We start from the raw sequence: 23,463 nt of genomic DNA on the forward strand, positions 1-23,463 counted from the left end.
AGATTTTTTTAACCCAAGACCAGATTTGTAAGAACAAATTTAAACTTAGGCTTTGATACCAAATGATAAAGATCAAACAATGAAAGACACAAAGAAATAAAAATATATGTGGATTAATATTCAAGTTATTTAAATTATGGGAAACAAGGGACCAACACCCTAACCTCCCAATTGACTTTAAAAACCTAAATTCAACCAAAGAAAGAGTAATCATAGGAAACCAAGAATCACAAAGTGGTAACACTTAAATTAATCAAACTCAAGAAGTTACCTTGCATTCCCAAGATTCACCCTATTTGAGAGTCAATATTCAATATAGTCTAAGTCTTGCAAAATGATAAAAGACTAATATTTATACTAAGGAAATAAAGAAGACACTTCTTTGACAATTTGCCCTTAATTAGGTAAGGGCCTTGTTTGGTTGCCTTTTTTTGTAAATTCTTTAATTCATGAAATGGCCATTTGCACACTTGGCCTCTTTTCTTCTTCCTTCTCAATTTGATGTAATGTAAATACATTGTATGTCCTTCTTTGTTGACCTTCAATCTCCTCTAATGCTTCCCTTTTCATGAACATTTCTTGTAGGCCTTGGAGATCCTTTGCTTGACTCCGTGTGAATTTTCTTGAGGGGTACATGTCACTCATTTTAGTGTCATCCATGCTGCCAATATTAAGGGCCTTCGTTGGTTGCCTTCTTTTGTGAATTCTTGAATTTATGAAATGGCCATTTCCGCACATGGCCTCTTTCTTTCTTCCTTCTAAAGTTGATGAAAACACACATTGTATGTCCTTCTTTATTGACCTTCAATATCCTCTAATGCTTCCATTTTCATGATCATTGCTTGTAGGCCTTGGAGATCCTTTGCTTGACTCCGTGTGAATGGTCTTGAGGGTTACATGTCACTCATGTTAGTTTCATCCATGCTTCATATAAATCATCGATCTAGCCTTAACTGAGTTGAAAAAATCGGTTCTCGCCAAGTAAAATGAATCATTCTCCTTAGGAAAGGATGGTGCGTTAAGGTACCAGGGGAGATAGTGTGTTCCCGATGTAGATGGGTTGAGGGATCAGATCCTAGAAGAAGCACATGCGACCCGCTACTCAATTCATCCGGGTTTGACAAAAACGTACCATGACCTGAGGGAGATATATTTGTTGAAAGGTCTAAAAAGGGATATAGAGGAGTTTGTCACTAAGTGTCCGAATTTCCAAAAAGTAAAGGTCAACACCAAAAGTCGGGTGTCTTACTACAAAATATCCAAATTCCTACTTGGATGTGGGAAGACATCAATATGGACTTTGTAGTAGGTTTACCTCAGACTCAAAAGTCATATGATTCCATATGGGTGGTTGTGGATCGATTGACTAAGTTCGGTCGCTTTATTCCTATCAAGTTTATGTATTCAGTAGAAGATTATGCATGGATCTTCCTATATGAGATTGTGTGCCGTCATGGAATTCCGTTATCCATCATACGGATCGAGGCGCATAATCACATCTAGATTTTGGAGATCATTTCAAAAAGGGTTGGGTACTACGGTGAAATTGAGAATCGCTTTTCATTCCCAAATGAATTGACAAGCGGAGCATGCTATACGAACCCTTGAAGATATGCTCACGCATTATTGATATTAATGGGAATTGGAATAAACATTTGCCTTTGGTGGAGTTTGCCTATAATAATAGTTTTCATTCATCCATTTTCATGGCTCACTATGAAGCCTTGTATGGTAGGAGGTGTAGGTATTCTATTGAATGGTTTGAAGTTGCTGAGCCATCGCTTCTTGGTCCTGAGTTGATTTATAAGACTTTATGAAAGGTTTGTATCATAAGGAACCGGTTACAAACATCCTAAAGTTGGCAAAAGTATTATGGCGATCATAGGAGAAGGGATTTGAAGTTGTAAGAAGGTGATATGGTGTATTTTAAAATTTCACCAATGAAAGGGGTAGTTAGATTTGGAAAGAAAGGGAAGTTGAGTCCTCGTTGTGTTGGTACCTATGAAATCCTTCAAAGGGTTGGTAAGGTTGCTTATGAATTGAAAATTCCTAGTGAATTGGCTTCGGTTCATCCGATTTTCCATGTTTTTATGTTGAAAAAGTGTATTGGTGATCCCGATTCCATTCTTCCTATTGAGGATTTTGGTGTTAAGGATAACCTCTCTTATGAGGAAGTTCCGGTTCAAATTCTTGATAGGCAAGTCATGAAGTTGAGGAATAAAGAGGTGGTTTCCATAAAGGTGTTATGGAAGAATCACCTAGTCCAGGGTGCAACATGGGAGGCCGAGGCCGACATGAAGTCCCGTTACCCTCATCTTTTTGAGAATTAAGGTTAGTCATTTTTTTAATAGTATAAATATGACTAGAATTTAAGTTTCTTGATTTTTTGGGGTGAAGTTTTACAAAGTATGCATTTTTGAAAGCTTAACGATGAAGTTACTGTAATATTGCCTTTGAAAACTTGAAATTTTGCTTTTTGCTTGTTTTGAGTTATATTGTGCATTTTGATATAGTGAGTCTTTATAAAATATATGTATCATGTAGATAAGATGAACTCTGTGCTGATTGATTCATGCAATGTATATTGAGCTCGTGTGTGTTGTGAGAAGAAAATACCTCATGATGAAATGTTTGAGCATTATAAGTGGTTATTAAAGTTTTTGGAATTACATTGTTGAAATGATATGATTTATGTGATTAGATGTTGTTGATTGGTTGGGCTTCTAGTCTTGAGTCTATTCCTTCCTTCAAAAGAGTTTTGGTGTCATTCAGGGACGAATGTTCCTAAGGGGGAGATAATGTAACACCTTGAAAATTCAAGATGTGTCGTAAAGCCTAATGTAGGTGTCATAAGGTATAAGTACTGTTTTAAGTCCATTATAAATGAATATAGGTCATTTAGAAAGTTTGAGAACCAAAACGTCCAAGAACGTCCATGACATTCGGGAAGTTGGTTCAAAGGGATGTTAGCGTGCCTTAGCCTATTTTACTTATTTTTAGGAGTAGGAAATGTAAGAAAATTGGTGGAAGGGTATCTTATAGGTGTTTAGGTTGTTACGTGGTCGAAACGTCCTGGTACGACTCCCCAAGGACCGACTAAGGGCCCTTGGAGAGGACCCTAGCGTTTGAAGCAACACTGCCTGGCAGTGTGCATCGACGGGGCAATAGAAGGGTCGTGAGTGAACAACCGGGGCGTCCATTCTACCATTGTCCCATACTTAAACATGATGTGGAAGCCCCTCGCCTACACAGTTTCTGCACTCATCGTGCACTCATCGAGAGAGTGCTGGACGAAAGGGGAAGGGTCCGTCGACTCACAGACGGCCCGTTCTTCGGGGTCTCGTCTATGACTGTCAAGTTTTCTACTTAAATTAAGTTGGTCTCATTTAATTAGTTAGGGGGATAGGTGGTTTCATTAGGGGTTAAGGGAGTCTAATTAAGTTGATTCAAGACCCAATATAAATACTTCCAACCCTCATTAATCTAAGACAATTCTCAAATATAAACTCTCTTATTTCTCTCTTCTTTCTATCTCTACTTGAACTCACCATTGAAGACTAGCAAGGAAAATGGTTTGGGGGCTGTAAAAGGGATGAATTTATCACCAAATTTTTATCAAACATTAAGGTATGGGATCTAATTCACCTTTGAGACTCTTTCCTCAAAGGGTTCCTTTAGAATGGATTTCAAAAGTTGAGTTTTCTTATGGGTTTCATCAAATTACGAAATTGAAGTTATGGATTGAGCTATTTATTATTTATGTATGTTATGTTGAATAGATTAACATGTGATTTAACTTGTTTATGGTAAATTTTTATGGTTTCGTCTAAATTGAAGAACATGATCCGCAATCCCTAACCCTGGGTTGTGATCTTGATCTATATTATATGGTGATCATTCAATTATCTTGGCTATTGATTAGATAACTATCCTATGGTTATCATTCTATTTCTTGAGATAAGATTTAGGTTATGAAGTATATTGTGAAATTATCCTATTTATCTTGTCTTAAAATATGATCTAGTGTTGAATAGGGTTCTCGAGACACAATTGGCCTTGTTATCTTATAGGTTATCATGGTGTGATGATGTTATTCTGGAATGGGTTTAGTTATGGGTTGATGGTAAGACCTTGATTATGAACTATGAGGAAGACTTGGTAAGTCTTAGAATCTCTATCTTTACTTTCAGTTGTGATTAATTCTGGTTAAGTCATGATGTTACATTGGAGTACGCCTTATACTGGATGATATGTGGTATGATGTTCAATTGAAATGTCTTGACTATGTTGTGAGGTTGATTAAGGTGTATGTCATATAGGATGGTTAAAACTACCAATAAGCCTTGATATGCTACGAATTGCTAATGTGTTAACCTCACTTATATGAATTGAGATGAAAGGACTTATACTCATACAATTCTTATTGAGCTATTGATAATGATAATTATACAAGGGATAAACCCTATGATCTAAACTAAGCTATGATTGGTAATTAAAGGCTTAAAGATATTTCAAAAAGGGACTCTATCTTATCACCGAGTAGACTAGATTGAAGAGTTTCCTTTCCCACCTAGGGAAGGTAGGATCACTACATTACTCTTGAGATTGGAGAGTATAATCCATGGTGCATAAAGAGGGTCCCAATTATATATCCTAGTTCTTGAACCATGTTACCCCCATAGAAATACTAGCTAGTGGATCCACATAGTTCCTATGTTTTATGTTTTGGTACTACTTTGGCAAGTAGTCCGCCTACTTTCGGTGTAGGGTTTTATGACACCGGATTCCACACTAGCTCATGTAATCTATATCGGTTAGTGCAAGATGTTCCCAAAAGGTAAAATGAATTAAAGGACTTGAACTCTAACTTGGATATCCTACAAGTTCTAGATTAGTCTAGGTAGGGTTATGGGACTCTACCTAAGCATTGCACTAGTTATCCTTGAGGGGACTCTTAGGAGGAGGTTCTTATATATGTTTATATTATGATGATATATGATATACATATGATGACCTTGGCACATTGTTCATACTATATGTTGATTAATTTATGAATATGCCTTGGGTTATAATGTTAACATAATATGAAGTGTAAATCTAAATGTTATGTTCTGTAAAGTTGGACATTGGTCATGCTTTCTTGTTGAGGATACTTGATTGAGTGAGGTTATGTGGCATTGCTTTGTCATTGCACTTGTTGACTTGATAAGGATTCATGAGTAGTTGTCTTGCTTATTATGTTATAATTGACTCTTATTCATTCTTGTAATGTTAGTCCTTGATAATAGCGTTGTAGTAAATTATGGGTTCAAGTATGTTGGGATAAATATTACTTATTGAGATCGTAAGCATGTTTGGCTGGTTGATACGATTGGTTTGGCTTTGCACTAGGTTCCTAAAGGGGTAAAATGGCATGTTTGGACTAAGAGTCCCTTTTTAGCGTATTTTGCTTGTATATTTGCATAAGGTCTCATACTTAGTACATGTGGAGTACTAACCCCATTTTATTCTCTTTCCCCAAACATTTTATGTTCCGGTCATTGAAGAGTTTTGAAGGAGACATTATTGAAGGCTTGGATTCTTCATTTCATCCAAGTGGGGTAGGTCCTCAACTTCCGAGGGCAATGCCACCATCTATCTTACGGACTTGTTCTGAGCTTAAAGATTCTTTCATTTCTTTCCTTTTTCAATTGAGTATTATACTTTCGTATGACCTATATGTTGTCTTGTTGGATTGATGTAAGGGTTATGCCCATATTGTGATAATCGTGTAGATTGTATGAGATGAGACAATCGTTGAGACTATATTTATATTTTATATATATGTATGCGCATTAAGAGTAGAAGGCTATGTAACCTTCCTATACGAAGGGTGTATGTATACTCGATATGATTATATATTATGTGTATGTAGAGGTCTATGTAAACCTCCAACTAGTTATAATGAAAGTTTTAAATTTTTCCGCTATTTTAAAACTATGAATGTAATGACATGAGACTAAGAGGATAGTCTTAGTCCTTAAAAATGACGATGATGCCGGTTATGTCTACGGGGTAAACCCGGATGTTACCTTTGATATCAATTAAACAAGCCCTCAAAATATTTTCTAAAGTTTGAATAGTATGCTCTGCTTGACCGTTAGTCTGAGGAAGAAAAGTCGTACTCAAGTTCACCTTTGAACCCTAGCCTTTCAGAAATGACCTCAAAAATTGTGCAATAAATTGTGCACCTCTATATGAAATAATTGACAACGCAAATCCATGAATTCTAACTACCTCTTTAAGATGAATGATGGCATAATCCTCTATCACCTGAATGAGTAATCTTAACTACAATACAATACCAACATGAATTTACCAAGGACGCTGTAAGGCTCCAAATCAACCTGGAGCTCACCAAAAGTATCATAGTGTCGTATGCTCCTACTGAAGAGGTCTACTAGCTGGAGTGCATGTGCCTGCAGCATGAAATGCAGCGTCCCCAGCAAGGGACGTCAGTACAAAAAAATGTATTGAATATGTAAGGCAATATAGCACATGTAATACGAGGGCTCAAATGAAATAAAGTATCAACATATGAGTGCATAGATAAGGAGAGAAGACTACCTTTGCTTACTCTTGTGAGATCATGTAAGTTACATTGTTTTCTTTACTTTTCTGTACGTTATAATCTTTGTAGGGCATGTTATACAAGTGACCAGCTAATCAGTGGTGGAAGAGGATGACCCATGCTAGGCATATTAACCTGTGGGGTGCGGTCCTCATAATTACACAATTTGGGATTGACCCATGCTAGGCTTTCTCCCCTGAGCTGCCACCCTTATGTACCAGTTGGGATCGACCCATGCTAGCTTTCACCCTTGGGTTGCCACCTGTAATTATATAGATTTCTTCACTTAGATTTCTTTAATCTTTGAGATTCATTTTTATCATTTCATAACTCTTTTGGGATTGTTCTTTGGATAATCGTAACTCTTTTGAGATGTTATTTTGGTGGTCATAATAATTTTGGAGATATGGAAGTTCGGACAATTAATAGAATACATGAAAATAATACTTCAAGGCAATAATAATGACATAAGCAGCTAAGCAAGAGTTCAATGACACAATTGACTTCAAACAACAAAGAGGGGGGAAATTTTGTTAGCTATTTGGAGACAGTACGCTTCCACTATGTTTCCTTTTCTAGGAATAAAATTTATGAGATTCACTTCATTGGTATTAATCGCAAGTATCAAATTTCATGCCAAAGGGTTATAGAATCGAATAGCCTTACATACCTTATCCTCAAACTGATATACTATCACGATTCAACCTCCCCTTTATTGTTTTAATCTACAATTTAAGTCATGGAAAACTAAAATTAGCAGTTATCACACCATGAGCCTCGTAAAACAGTAGCTAAATTTGAAAGAGAATGATCCCATACAGCCCTTAACATAATGTGTATCACCACACCCTCATTCTCTTGTACACATAGAACAGCCCCAAATATTCTTTATCACACAACCAACTATTGAACTCACCACCCCCTTGAGTTCTTCATGACAGCACACCACTAATTCCTCACTCAAACTCTTACACAAGGAAGACAAAAATGGAGCAGTCACCTTACCTCAATTTTGGCAACTTCTCCTTATAACTTGAATTCTTTTAGAACTTCAGCTTCCCTTCACACTTAAACTAAAGAAGAAAGAAAGGCATTTTAATAACTGAGGAAGTGAGCAGTAGCTGCTAGAAATATTCTGCATTTGTAGTTATATTAGAGCATTAATAACATATTTCCCTAATCATCCATGGGAGAATTAAGCTAAATCCATGAGTTTTCACTTGCCTTGATTTGCAGATATGAGGGTTTCTTCAAGAACCCTAGAAAACTTTAAGGCTTCTGGTTAATCTTTAAGAGAAAAAAGAGAGAGAGAGAGAGAGAGAGGGGGAGAGAGAGAGGGAGAGAGAGAGAGTGTGAGAGAGAGAGAGAGAGAGTTGGAGTAATTCTTATTTTTATGTGTTAAAATGGGTGAAGGATATCTGCTCATATTGGATATATATGGAGCTTGACCAAAAAAATATCCTCTAGAACCTCCTTTTCTTGAGGTCCATTTTCAGCCAGTAATTGGTCAAGTAGGTGAGGGACCTGCTTATGCACATCAAGTAGCTCAAAAGGTCAAACAAGGTGATGCACCTAGTTGCTTTCACTTGCGATTTATCTATATTGGTCCTTGGCAGATTTTGGTGCTGGACTTTCTTTTATTTTTATTTTCTTTTAATAGATTTGGGCTTCAAGTGAGACCATTACTATAATTCTAAATCTGGTTCATCAAGCTTTGGCCCTTTATTATAGCTCAAGTAGGTGATACAGCTGCTAGCTTAATAAATCCAAGAAAGAAGCTCAATTATTTTATTAAATTTTGTGAATATTACATCCTTTTGCTTCAACTTAGAACTTAACTTTCAAATTTAAGCTTAATTACCACCTTACTATCTCTAGTTTAAATACATCCAGCGGAGTCAACTTACAATAAATACGTTGAAACGTGCATATCATGATACATCACTTTCCGGCTAGTTTAACCAACACTAATCATATAAGGAACATGATTCCTCATCTATACTATAAGGCCATCCGTATCTCAAGAATAGAACAAGCATATGCGTAAGACGGGCTGTTACATCCTCTCCTCCTTAAAACATTCGTCCTCGAATGTTACCATAGTTATCCAGCCCAAACAGATTCAAGCCTAAGTTAGAACTACAATTAATCACATAATTCATATAGATGTATACTTACTAGTCGGCACATAAACTAAGCATTTTCATCTTTCTCTTGGATCTGAAAGAGATGAGGATACTTCAATTTCATTGCTTCTTCCGCTTCCCATATAACTTCTTCTACTTGTTCGTTCCTCCATGACACTTATACAGAAGCTACCTCTTTATTCTTAACTTCCTAACGTGATCTAGAATAGCAATGGGTACTTCTTCATAAGTGAGATCTCCTGTAACATGTACATCTTCAGTAGGAGTAACAGGAGATAGGTCACCTACGCATTTTCGTAGCATTGAGATATGAAACAACGGATGAACTGATGAAAGCTCTTGTGGTAGTTCTAACTCATAGGCTACTTGGCTGAATTTTCGAATAATCTTTTATGGACCTTATAGCGTCGACTCAACTTTCCCTTTTTACCAAACCACATTACCCCTTTCATTGTAAACACCTTCAAGAAAACCCAATCCCTATAGAAAACTCTAGTCCTCTCCTTTGATTATCCGCACATGATTTATATCGACTTTGAGCTGTTTCTAGCCGCTGATGTATTACTTTGACTTTTTCCATAGCTTGATGAACAAGATCTATCCCAAATAAGGCAGTTTCACCTGTTTCAAACTAGCCAATTAGTGATCTACACTTTCGACTATATAAGGCTTCATAAGGTGCCATTTTAATGCTCGTATGGTAGCTATTGTTATAAGCATATTCAATAAGAGGTAGGTGATCATACCAGCTACCCTTGAAATCTAATATGCAAGCTCGCAGCATATCCTCAAGTGTCTGAATTGTACGTTCTGCCTGGCCATCCGCTTAAGGGTGAAAGGTTGTATTTAAATTCACTTTTGTTCTCAAACTCGTTCGAAACGACTTCCAAAAATTTGTAGTGAACTAGGATCCTCTATCATATATTATAGAGATTGGCACTCAATGTAGTTCAACTATCTCTTTAATGTACAACCTCGCATACTCTTCAACTGTATAAGTAGTCTTCACCGGCAAGAAGTGTGCTGCTTTGGTGAGTATGTCGACTATTACCCATATGGAGTAAAACTTCTGGAATGAGAGAGGCAAACCAGTGACAAAATCCCTGTTGATCATGCCCCATTTCCAAATAAAAATTTCTATACGCTTCATATGACCTCCTGGACTCTGGTGTTCTACTTTTAATTGTTGACAATTTGGACACTGAGCCACGAATTCTGCAATGCTCCTCTTCATGTCCCCCCACCAATACATTTCTCTCAAGTCATGATACATTTTAGTTGACCCCGGATTAACAGAATATCTTAAATGATGTGCTTCCATCATGATCCTCTTTCTTAGTTCATCTACATTAGGTACACACAATCTGTTTTGACATCGAACTACTCTCTCTTGCGTAAGGTCAAATGCCTTTGTCAAACCATGTTGTTTATTCTCCTTAAGCTGTAAAAGAATAGGATCGGTGCACTGCTTCTCTTTCACTTCCACTACTAATGAGAATTCTGCCGCATTTTGCACAATAACCCCTTCATTTTACGATTCAAGAAGGCAAACCCCCAAACTAGCTAGTTGACATAGATCCTTAGTTATTCCTTGTCGTTTCACAGACTACCCAAAAGTACTTGCTAGTATTTTACGGCTTAAAGCATCAGCTACTACATTTGTTTTACTGGGATGATACAAGATATCAATGTCATAATCCTTTAATAGCTCCAGCCACCTTCACTGCCTCACATTTAAGTCCTTTTGCTTAAAGATATATTCCAAACTCTTATGATTAGTGTAAATGTCAATATGAACTCCATATAAGTAGTGACGCCATATCGTCAAAGCAAACACAATTGTTGCTAGCTCTAGATCATGGGTTGGATAATTTTTCTTATGTGGCCGCAACTGGCTTGAGACATAAGCTATAACTTTCCTATGATGAGTCAATACACAACCTAAGCCCACTCCCAAAGCATCAATATACACTGCATAGCCTTCTGTGCCTTCTAGAAGTACCAACACAGGTGTAGAAGTTAATTTACTCTTCAGCTCTTTGAAGCTTCTTTCACACTCATCACTCCACTGAAACTTGGTTTCTTTGTGTGTTAGATTTGTCAAGGGTGCAGCAATGGAAGAAAATCCTTCAACGAACCTTCTGTAATAACTTTCCAATCAAAAAAAACTACGGATCTCTGTAGGTGTTGTAGGTCTTGGCCAGCTTTTCACAGCTTCTATTTTCTGGTTATCAACCCTTACTCCTTCCTCGGATACAATATGACCTAATAATGCCACAAATTTCAACCAGAACTCAAATTTAGAGTTTACTTTGCATATAGTTTACGATCACAAAGAATTTGTAAAACCTGCCACAAGTGATTAGAATGATCCTCTTCCAATCTTGAATACACAAACATGTCATCTATGAACACTATCACGAACACATCTAAAAATGGCTTGAACACCCAATTCATCAAATCCACAAAAGTTGTTGGTGCATTTGTTAGCCCGAGTGACATGATTAAGAACTCAAAATGACCATACCGTGTTCGGAAATCTGTCTTGGGTATAACTTTGTCCATAACCCTCACTTGGTGATAATCTGACCTCAGATCGATCTTTGAAAAACGCATAGAACCTTGTAACTGTCAAACAAATCATCACTTCTAGGGAGGGTATATTTGTTATTAATTGTTACCTTATTCACTATCGGTAGTCTATACACATTCTTAATGATCCATCTTTCTTGCGTACAAATAAAACTGGTGCTCCCTATGGGGACATACTAGGCCTTATGAATCCTTTTTCTAATAAGTCTTTTAATTGCTCCTTCAACTCCCGTAGTTCGGCCGGAGTCATTCTATACGGAGGAATTGAGATAGGTTAAGTATCTGGAAGAACATCAATACCGAACTCTACTTCTCGTTCTGGAGGAAAACCATGAAGATATTCAGGAAACACATCTGGAAAATCATTTACCGCCGAAATGGATTGAAGGGTTGGTGGCTCCGCATCTAAATTTTTTACTCTAACCAGATGAGATATATATCCTTTGGAAATCATCTTCTTTGCCTTCTGATAATAAATAAATTTACCTCTTTGCGCCCCAATACTATATTTACATTCGAGTACTACCTCTTTTGGAAACTAGAAATGCACTATCTTAGTTCGGCAATCTACCGTGGCATAATAATAAGCTAACCAATCCATAGCCAATATAACATCAAAATCTACCATGTCTAGATCAACAAGGTCAGCCAATGTATCATGACTACAAACAGTTACAATGCAATTACGCTAAACAATTCTAGCTATAATAGACTCACCAATTGGTGTAGACACAATGGCTTCGCAAATAATTTTGATGCTCTTTTGAACTTTCCAGCAATCAATGGTGTAACATATGATAGTGTAGACCCCGGATCAATTAATGCATATACAATATGTGAAAAGATGGACAATGTACCTGTAACCACATCTGGCGAGGCTTCTTAATTTTGTCGATCCCCTAGTGCATATGTGCGATTCTGACATCCACTAGAACTTGCTGCTCCCCTAGCTCCGCTACCACGACCTCTAGGCATCTGTATCCCCCTACCCAAAGAAGGTGTTGATGAGTTTGATGAAACAACTGATCTAGTTGGCTGTGCAACGCCACCCATGCCCCTATGAGGGCAGTTTCTCATATATGCCTTGGTGCGCCACACCAAAAACAAACATATGTCCCAAACCTGCATGCACCGGATGATTCCTCCCACATTGTTTACAAGGCTGTCGAAGAGGCCTTGATTGGCTCGTACTTCCCTGTTTCTGACTCTTGTATCCTTCTTCTTTGCCTTTGACCCTCTAACTTTTGCCCAAAGGCCTGCATCCTTGCTATATCCATATCTTTATTCAATGAAGCAGTGGTACATCTCTAACTAAATATGGGTCTAATCTATCCACATATCGATGAACTCTATCCTCCGTGGTAGCTACTACATTAGGAGCATATCTTGCTAAGGAAATGAATTTGAGACTATACTCTCTCACGCTCATACCTCTTTGGTGGAGATTTAAGAACTGATCCGCACGGGTCTTTCAGATCTCCAATGGAAGATAATGGTAAAGGAATGCCTTTTTGAACTCTTTCCACGTAGCTGAAGGTGCTTATGTTCCCCTAGATTACTTCAAAGCTTCATAATCTATATGCTGCTAGCTCAAGTGCTTTTTTACCACTAACATGCATAATATCCAAAACTCATTTGATCTGATCTATAAAGTCTTGCGGATCTTCATTAGGATCTGACTTGGTGAGTCATGGAGGGTCCAAGTTAAGAAAATCATGTATCAGTGTTCCAGCTGCTCTATCTACACCACTATACGAGTTAATAATTGGAGTACATTCCTCAAATCTTGCTCGGTAGCATTAATAGGGTGTTCCTGAGGTTCATCTTTACTCCTTAGTTCTTCAGGAGATGGAGGCGTCGGGGAAGTCTGCGATAGAGACTCATCTTGAGACGCACTTTGAACAGCTTGACTTAGTGGTGGTTGGTTGGGTCCCTTTTTAGGGAGCCACATCTTCTCTCTTACCAGTACTTTTACTCCTTCTCGTAACCAGCATCTTTGTTATAACAAAACAATTTAGAAATTAAATATAATTCACCTACAACATTGGTTCTATCGCACTAACTAAGAAATGAAAGAAATGAGACAAGTCTTACATGTCCCGTAGCCTCCTGTTTATAGATATGGTGCACGACACATCCATAAGCAAAACCCTACACAGACACAGTTTTGTAGACTCCCTAGTATGACTTGCTCTGAAACCACTTTCGTCACGCCTCAAATCCCATTTAGACGGACAGACACCCGAAGCCCTAAGGTCCCAAGAGAACCAACCTGAAGTCTGTTCTTACTTTGATATAACTACAAAAATCATGACAAGTTCATAAAGGACACAACGATAAAAACCAACATAAGTAGACCCAAAAAGTTATATACAAGACTTGGCCGTTGAGGCCACAACACCTTAAGACACAACTATAATACAATACCAACATGAATTTACCAAGGACTCAGTAAAGCTTCAAATCAACCTGGAGCTCACCAAAAGTTTCAGAGTGTCGTATGCTCCTATTGAGAAGGTCTACTAGTTGGAGTACATGTGCCTGCAGCATGAATGCAGCGTCCCCCGCGAGGGACGCCAGTACAAAAAAAATGTACTGATTATGTAAGGCAATATAGCATATGTAATACGAGGGCTCAAATGAAATCAAGTATCAACATATGAGTGCATAGATCAGGAGAAAAGACCACCTTTGCTTACTCTTGTGAGATCATGTAAGTTACATTATTTTCTTTACTTTTCTGTATGTTATAATCTTTGTAGGGCATGTGATACAAGTGACCAGCTAATCAGTGGTAGAAGAGGATGACCCATGCTAGGTATATTAGCCCCTTTGATGCAGTCCTCATAATTACACAATTTGGGATGGGTCCATGCTAGGCTTTCGCCACTGAAATACCACCCTTCTATACCAATTGTTATCGGCCCATGATAGACTTTCTCCCTTAAGCTACCACCCTTATGTACTAGTTGGGATCGACCCATTCTAGGCTTTCGCCCCTAGGCTGCAACCCGTAATTATATAGATTTCATCACTTAGATTCTTTAATCTTTGAGATTGTTGTTTATCACTTCGTAACACTTTTGGGATCGCTTTTTCGAGAATCGTAACTCTTTTATTATGTTATATGGTGGTCATAATCATTTTGAAGATATGGAAGTACAGACCAGTAATAGAAGACATGAAAATAATACATAAAGGCAATAACAATGACATAAGGAGCCATGTAACATAAACACATTATTTAAGAGCTTAATGACACAATTGACTTCAAACAACAAAGAGGAGGATTCACCAGACTTGCTTTTGATAATACCATTTCTATACCAGCCCGGGGGTGAATAATTACACAAGTATAAGATAGTGAACATATAAAGAAGTAGTTATATGCACTATAGAGAGGGGGGAAATTTTGTTAGCTATTTGGAGACAGTACGTTGTCACTATGTTTCCTTTTCTAGGAATAGATTTTATGAGATTCACTTCATTGGTATTAATCGCAAGTATCAGATTTCATAGCCTTACATACCTTATCCTCATAGTGATATACAATTACGATTCAGCCTCTCCTTTTTGGTTTTATTCTACAATTTAAGTAATGGCAAACTAAAATTAGCAGCTATCACACCATGAGCCTCGGAAAACAGTAGCTAAATTTGACAGATAATGAGACCATAGATCCCTCAACATAATGTGTATCACCACACCCTCATTCTCTATCCATCACATACATTATACATCATTTCCCCAAGATCAACCAAGTTGCGCCAACAGTAATACACATAGAACAGACCCAAATATTCTTTTATCATACAACCAACTATTGAACTCACCACCCCCTTTAGTTCTTCATGACAGCACAACACTAATTCCTCACTCAAACTCATACACAAGGAAGACAAAAATGTAGAAGTCACCTTACCTCAATTTCGGCAACTTCTCCTTATAACTTGAATTCTTTTAGAACTTATGCTTCCCTTCACACTTAAACCAAAGAAGAAAGAAAGGTATTTCAATAACTAAGGAAGTGAGCAGTAGCTGCTTGAAATATTCTTCCTTTGTAGTTATATTAGAGCATGAATAACATGTCTCCTTATCATCCATGGGAGAATTAAGCTAAATCCATGAGTTTTCACTTACCTTGTTTTGTAGATATGAGGGTTTCTTCAAGAACCCTAGAAAACTTTAAGGTTGCTGGTTTAATCTTTAAGAGAAAAGAGAGAGAGAGAGAGAGAGAGAGAGAGAGAGAGTTGGAGTTAATTCTTATTTTTATGTGTTAAAATTGGTAAAGGATATCTGATCATATTGGATATATATGGAGCTTTATTGACCACAAAAATATCCTTTAGAACCTTCCTTTTTTGGGGTCCATTTTCAGCCACAAATTGGTCAAGTATGTGATGGACCTACTTATGCACATCAACCAGCTCAAAAGGTCAAACTAGGTGATGCACCTAGTTGCTTTCCCTTGGGATTTATCTATATTGGGCCTTGGCAGATTGGGCTATTGGACTTTCTTTCATTTTTATTTTCTTTTAATAGGTTTGGGCTTCAAGTGAGCCCATTACTATAATTCTAAAGCTGGTCCATCAAGCTTGGACCCTTTATTATAGCTCAAGTAGGTGATGCAGCTTCTAGATTAATAAAGCCAAGCAAGCAGCTCAATTATTTTATTCCATTTTATGAAAATACGTCCTTTTGATTCAACTTAGAACTTAACTTTCAAATTTAAGCTCAGTTACCACCTTAGTATCTCCAGTTTAAATACATCTGGCGGAGTCAACTTACAGTAAATACTCTGAAACGTGCATGACATGATGCATCACTTTCCAGAAAATTTAAACCAATCCTAATCATATAAGGAATATGGTCCCACATCTATACTATAAGGCTAGCAGTATCACAAGAGTAGAACAAGCATATGAGTAAGACGGGTTGTTATAACGGCAATTAAGTAATAAATTCCATATTGATCATCTCTCACTTACATTGAATCTCTATATTCTGAGCCATACCACCAGGCATTTAGTGTTCTACCTTAACTTGTTGACATTTCGATCATTAGCAACAAACTTTGCAATGTCTTTGTTAATTCTACTCCACCAGTAACTCTCTCTCTCTCTAATCATGATACATCTTTGTGGAACCTGAATGGATAGAAATCTGGAACTATGAGATTCCTCTTGATCCTCTCATGGAGCTCATCCACCCTTGGCACACACAATCTACCTTGATACCTCAATACACCATCCCCCCTTGTTGAAAAGTCATTACTTTCTGCGTATGAACATTAACCTTTAATTCTAGCAAAGTAGAATCTTGGTCTTATTTCTCTTTCACTTCTAACACTAATGATGATTCAGCCTCATTCATCACCACTAATCCTCCTTCGTTGGAATCCATCAAATGAGGTCCTTATCGTTCAAGTATATGCATATCTTTTGCTAAGTATTTTTTGTTTCCATCAACATGTGAGGTACTACCCATATAAAACCTGCTCAAAGCATTAGCAACAACATTATCCTTACATTGGTTATAAAGAATACTCATATTAAAATCCTTGAGTAAATCCAACCACCTTCTTTGTCTGAGATTAAACTCTTTCAAACTAAGCACGTATTGAAGGCTCTTGTGATCATTGAACACATATACATGAAAACCCATATAAATAGTGACACCATATTTTCAAAGCATACACTATGAAAACCAACTCTAGATCGTGGGTAGGGTAATTCTTCTCGTGAACTATAAGTTGTCTGGAGCCATAAGCTATAACTTTGTCATTCGGTATCAACACACAACCAAAACCAACTCTAGACACATCACAATATATTACAATTCCTTGTGTACCTTCTCGTTATGTCAATATTGGGGCAGTAGTCAACCACTTTTTCAATTTCTGAAAACACTTCTCACAAGCTTCATACTACTGAAACTTAAATGTCTGCTTAGTCCACGTAGTCAATGGGGATGAAATAGATGAGAACCCCTCGACGAACCTTTTATAATATTAGTTGGAGATATGGGTCTAGGAAAATTCTTCATTGCCTCTATTTTCAGAGTATCAACTCTAATCGATCACCAGAAACAAATGGCCTAAGAATGCCAGAGACTCAAGCGAAAATTCACACTTTGAAATTTTTTTTATATTACTCCATATCCTTAAGAGTTTGTAGAACTACTAGGATGTGTCTAGCACGATCTTCCTCATTCTTCAAATGGATCATAATGTCATCAATGAATACGACAACAAACATATCTAAATAAGGCTTGAATACTCTATTCATAAGGTCCATATATGTTGCATGAGAATTGGTCAAACAAAAGGACATAACTAGGAACTCATAATGACCATAATGGGTTGTCGAATGTTGTCTTAAGGATATCACTTTCTCTAACTCTCAACTGATGATAGACAAATATGAGGTCTATCTTACAAAAACAAGTGGCACCCTAAAGTTGATCAAAAAGATCATCAATTCTCAGAAGATGATACTTATTCTAGATAGTTACTTTTTTCAAATAAAGGTAATCTATGCACATTCTAATAGAACCATCCTTCTTCCTCACAAATAAGATTGGAGCACCCCAATGTGAGACACTTGGTTGAATAAAACCTTTCTCAAGGAGATCTTTTAACTCTTTCAACTCTATTGTGGCCATTCTATATGGTGGAATAGAGATAGGACGCGTATCGGGAAGAATATCTTACAAAAGTCTATTTCTCTCTTAGGAGGGACTCCGAGTGCATCATCTCGAAAGACCTCTATAAACTCAAGAACTACTGGAATTGACTCAATAGAAGGTGTCTCAACACTTGACTCATTAATTTAAACTAAGTGTTCGATACAAACCTTGGAAACTAACTTTTTCTCCTTAAGGTACAAAATGAAATGACCCTTAGGTAGTGTTGAACCGCTACTCCACTTTATAACTGGCTCATTAGGAAAGTGGAACCTAACAACTCGAGTTCGACAATCAATTGAGGGATAATAGGCATGAAATTAGTGGATGCCTAGAATGACATCAAAATCTACCATATCCAACTTATCTAATTCAATCATGGTATTCTTGTGATTTAAAAAATGGTACAATCATGATAGTCGCTCAACTAGAATAGACTCACAAATAGGTGTAGAAGCACTGAAGGGTTCAAGAATTTGCTCATGAAGAATATCAAAATTTAGTGAAATATAAGGAGTCAAAAAATATAGAATCGCTCATGGATCTAGAAAAGCATAAAAATCAAAATTAAAGACTTTGATCATACCAGTGACAACATCTGGGGAATTCTCTTGCTCTTGGCAACTAGTGATAGCATAAAGACGGTTTTTTTGGTCTGCTAGTCCCTCTGTAACACCTTGAAAATCCAAGATGTGTCGTAAAGCGTAACATAGGTGTCATAAATTCTAAGTACTATTTATAAATCCAATGTTAATGAGTATAGGTCATTTAGGAGGTTTAAGAACCAAAACGTCCATGATGTCCGGGAAGTTAGTTCAAAGGGGTGTTAGTGTGTTTTAGCCTATTTCACTAACTTTTAAGAGTCAGAAATGTACAAAAATTTGTGGAAAGATATCTAATATATGTTTGAGTTGTTTCATGGTTTAAATGTACGGGTACGACTCCACAAGGACCAACAAAGGGACCTTGAGGAGGACCCTTGTAGTTTGAAGCAACACTCCCTGGTAGTGTGCATCGACAGAACAAAAGACGGCCCGTGTAGATCGACGGGGTTTCGATGCCACCGTCGTCCCACACTTAAGCTGGTGGAGAAGGTCCCTTCACCTGCACAAACTCTGAACTCATCGACGAAGTGCAGAGGTGCAGGCTACGGTCCATGTGTGGATCGACGAGGCGTCGATGCCACCGTCATCCCACACTTAGACAATTGAAGGAAGACCTTGCCTGCACAATCTCTGACAAAGATGACGAAGTGCAGGACGAGGGGGGTTATCTGTCGACTCACATACGGCCCATCGATCATGGTTTCGTCTGTGAGGGTTGAGTTTTCTACCTAACTTAAGTTGGTCTTATTTAATTAATTAAGTGGTTCAGAGGTTAGTTGGGGGTTAAAGTGAGACTAATTAAGTTTATTAAGTCCCACTATAAATACCATCAACCCTCGTTAACCTAAATACTACTCTCAAATAAACTCTTTTCTTTCTCTCTTATTTCTCTCTCTACATGAACTCACTATTGAAGACTAGCAAGGACTAGGGTTTGGGGGATGGAAAGGGAAAAATTCACAATAAAATTGTTGACAAACATTAAGGTATGGGTTCTATTAACCTTTGAGACACTTTCCTCAAAGGTTCCTTTAAAATAGATTTCAAAAACTTAAGTTTTCCTATAGGTTTCATTAAATTTCGAAATTGAATTTATGGATTGAGTTTTTGATGATTTCTTAGGGTTATATTGAGTATATTAACATGTAATTCAACTTATTTATGGTAATTGTTGATGGTTTAATCTAAATTGAAGAATATAATCCTTTATCCCTAACCCTAGATAGTGATCTTGACATAAATCGTACAATCCTATGGTGTAATTATGAATAAATTAACATGAATTATAGGCCTATCATTCTAGTTCTTGAGATGTGATTTAGGTTATGAATTATAATATGAAATTAGGCTATGTATCTTTTCTCAAGTTGTGATCTAAAGATGAATTGTGTCATAGAGATGCAATTGGCCTTGTTATTCAATTGGTTATCATTGTGTGATGATGTTACTCCCAAAGTTGGGTTGAGTTATGGGTTGATGGTAAGACCTTGATGATAGACTATGAGGAAGACTTGGTAAGTCTTAGAATTTCTAATTTTACTTTCAATTGTGATAAATTGTTGGTAAGTCATGATATTACATTTGAGTAGTCCTTATACTAGGATTATAGGGTGGTATGATGTTGAATTGAAGTGTCTTGACTATGTTGTGAGGTTGATTAAGGTGTATCTGATATAAGGATGGTGAAAACTATCAATGTGCCTTAATATTCTATGAAATGCTAATGTGTTAACCTCACTTGTATGAATTGTGATGAATGGACTTATACTCATATAATTCTTATTAAGATATGGAAGATGATGATGATATAAGGGGTAGACCCTATGGCCTAAATTAAGCTATGATTGATAATTAAAGGCTTAAAGACATTTCAAAAAGGGACTCTAACTTATCACCGAGTGAACTAGATAGAGGAGTGTCCCTTCCCACATAGGAAGGTAGGAACACTACATTACTCTTGAGATTGGAGACTATAAAGCATGGCACATAAAGAGGGTCCCAACTAAATCTCTTAGTTCTTGAACTATGTTGCCCCCATAGGAATACTAACTAGTAGATCCACGTAGTTTCTATGTTTCATGTTTTGGAACTACCTTGGCAAGTAGTCCGCCTTCTTTCATTGTAGGGTTTTATGACACCGGATTCCACACTAGATCATGTGGTCTATGTCAGTTAGGGCAATATGTTCCCAAAAGGTAAAACGTATTAAAGGACTTGAATCTAACTTGGCTAACCTAAGGGGTCTAGCTTAGTCTAGGTAGGGTTATGGGACTCTACCTAAACATTGCACTAGTTAGCCTTGACGGCAGTCTTAGGAGGATGTTCTTATATTTTTTTTGTTATAATAACATATGATGTATTTGTGATGACGAGGGCACATTGTTGATATTATAGGCTGATTAGTTCATTTATGAATATGCCTTGGGTTATAATGTTAATATATGATGAAATGCAAACCTAAATGCCATGATATGTAAAGTTGGACATTGATCATGTTTTCTTGTTGAGGATACTTGATTGAGTAAGGTTATGGGGCTTTGCTTGGTTACTACACTTGTTGACTCAAGAAAGACTTGTGAGTAGTTTTCTTGCTTATTATGATATGTTTGACTCTTATTCATTCTTGTGATATTATTCCTTGATGTTAGGGTTGTAGTAAATCATGGTTTCAAGTATGTTGGGATAAGTATTACTTGTTGAGATAGTAAGCATGTTTGGTTGATTGATATTACTTACTTGACTTTGCATTAAGTCCCTAAAGGGGTAAAATGGCATGTTTTGACAAAAAGTCCTTTTTAGCATGTTTTGCTTGTGTATGTGAATAAGATCTCATACTTAGTACATGTGGAGTACTAATCCCATTTTCTTCCCTTTTCCCATATACTTTAGGTTCCGGTCGTTGAAGAGTTTAAAAGGCAACATTGTTGAAGGATTGGATTCTTCCTTTCATCCAAGTGGGGCATGTCCTCAACTTTCGTGGGCAATGTCATACTCTAGCTTACAGATTTTGTTATGAGCTTATTGACTCAATCATTCCTTTCCTTTTTAATCGAATATTGCACTTTCTTATTACCTATACATGGTCTTGTTATATTGATGTAAGGTCTATGCCCATATTGTGATATTCGTTTAGATGGTATGATATGAGACAATCATTGAGACAATTTCTATATTTTACATATATGTATGCGCAATAAAAGTCTATGTAACCTTCCTGTATGAAGGGTCTATGTATACTCGATATGAATATGTATTATCTGTATGTAGAGGTCTATGTAAACCTTTAAGTAGTGATAATAAATGTTTTAAATTTTTCCATATTTTTCAACCTATGTATGTAATGACATGAAACTAAGAGGCTAGTCTTAGTCCTTGAAAAAAACGACGACGTCGGTTACCTCTAGAGATAAATCCGTATGTGACAAACTTGGTATCAGAGCATGAGGCTGAATATCGTTAAGTTATGTGTCTCTCTCTACCACGTCAATGTAGGTTTGTATTCATAAATGTGAAGCACTCCACACTTATGAATAGGAACCTATATGATGCTCAGGAATCACTCTCTTTCTTGGAAATCTTATATTGTGCCAATAGAGTATACTTATGGTGTGTTTTTGCATCTAATCCTATTGTTGTGCTAATAGGAAGCATGAAGACTCAAAGGAATGTGGCTCGAAGTCTTGAGGAGGAAGTTTATAATGCTAGAGCTCCTCTCCATGATGAGCAAGTTCCTCCACTTGAAGAAGATGCTAATGTGGAGCAAGCCTCGGCTAACCCTCCACCCATGACGGAGGCTGAGATGAGGGCTATTCTTGCTCAAATGGCCCAAGCCATGACTACTCAAGCACAAGACACGACGGTTCAAGCCCAAGCTATGAAGGCCCAAGCCGATCGGGATATTGCTCCCCGTCCTCATCAATAAGTTACTACTGTGGCTTCCCGTCTAAGGGACTTTACTCGAATGAACCCTCCTACTTTCTATGGGTCTAAGGTTGATGAAGACCCCCAAGAATTCATTGATGAGGTCTATAAGATACTATATGCTATGGGGGTGTCTTCAAGTGAGAAGGCCGAGTTGGCCACATACCAGCTCAAGGATGTGGCTCAAGCTTGATATGTACAATGGAGGGATACTAGGTCGTTGATGGGTGGTCCGATGACTTGGGAGATCTTTAAGGCGGCTTTTTTAGATCAGTTTTTGGCTAGGAAGATAAGGGAGGATAAATTGACGGAGTTCATCAATCTTCACCAAGGAGGAAAAATTGTACATGAGTACTCTATGGAACTCATTAAGTTGTCCAAATATGCTCCTTTTTTGGTCTCTGATCATCTAGACCAAATGAGCCATTTTGTGACGGGGGTGTCAGAGGACTTACAGGAGGAGTGCCATTTAGCATGCTAAATGACAACATGAACATTTCCCGTCTTATGGTTTATGCAAGAAGGGTTGAGGAGGCAAGGGCTAAGCGGAAAAGTAGAGATGCTAAGAGAGCAAGGTCATTTGATGGAGGTTTTTTTAAAGAATAGTGATATACCGTGGTTTCACGGTATAATTAATACTTTTTCCTTAAGTTTAGCGTGTCCGAAAGCCTTTTTGTTCTAATTTTGATATAAGTTTCTCTTTGTTTTGCAGGAAATCTGTCCAAAGCTGAATACAGAGATTTTGAGCGAAAAAATGCAGAAGAGACCACCTACGGAGCTTATGACGGTCCATCGTGCCTGTGACGATCCGTAGGTGGCAGCGTAGTGCAGCTGCTGAACGAAGATGGGGAAGTCTGACCAAGTGTGGGATTACGAAGCTTGTGACGGTCCGTCATGGCTATGA

The 23,463-nt window shown here is 37.4% G+C and overlaps 1 long non-coding RNA gene across 11 annotated transcripts; it reads right to left on the bottom strand.

Annotated features, from left to right (window-relative positions):
- Positions 1-6,169: 6,169 nt before the first annotated feature.
- On the bottom strand, positions 6,170-15,617 carry LOC107019009. 11 transcript variants are annotated; one of them, XR_003578195.1, is made up of 9 exons: positions 15,490-15,617; positions 15,272-15,333; positions 13,830-13,890; positions 13,444-13,648; positions 12,207-13,343; positions 7,616-7,683; positions 7,281-7,335; positions 6,607-6,872; positions 6,170-6,458 (listed from the first exon to the last, which is right to left on the bottom strand). It is a non-coding gene; the product is annotated as an uncharacterized LOC107019009 (long non-coding RNA). The 11 variants fall into 11 exon arrangements; XR_003578194.1 differs by adding an exon at positions 14,879-14,933 and having other exon boundaries at positions 13,444-13,890; XR_003578196.1 differs by having other exon boundaries at positions 14,879-15,333.
- Positions 15,618-23,463: the final 7,846 nt, after the last annotated feature.

Source organism: Solanum pennellii, chromosome 5 (assembly GCF_001406875.1).
Source record: "Solanum pennellii chromosome 5, SPENNV200".
In the NCBI taxonomy this organism is placed as follows: domain Eukaryota; kingdom Viridiplantae; phylum Streptophyta; class Magnoliopsida; order Solanales; family Solanaceae; genus Solanum; species Solanum pennellii.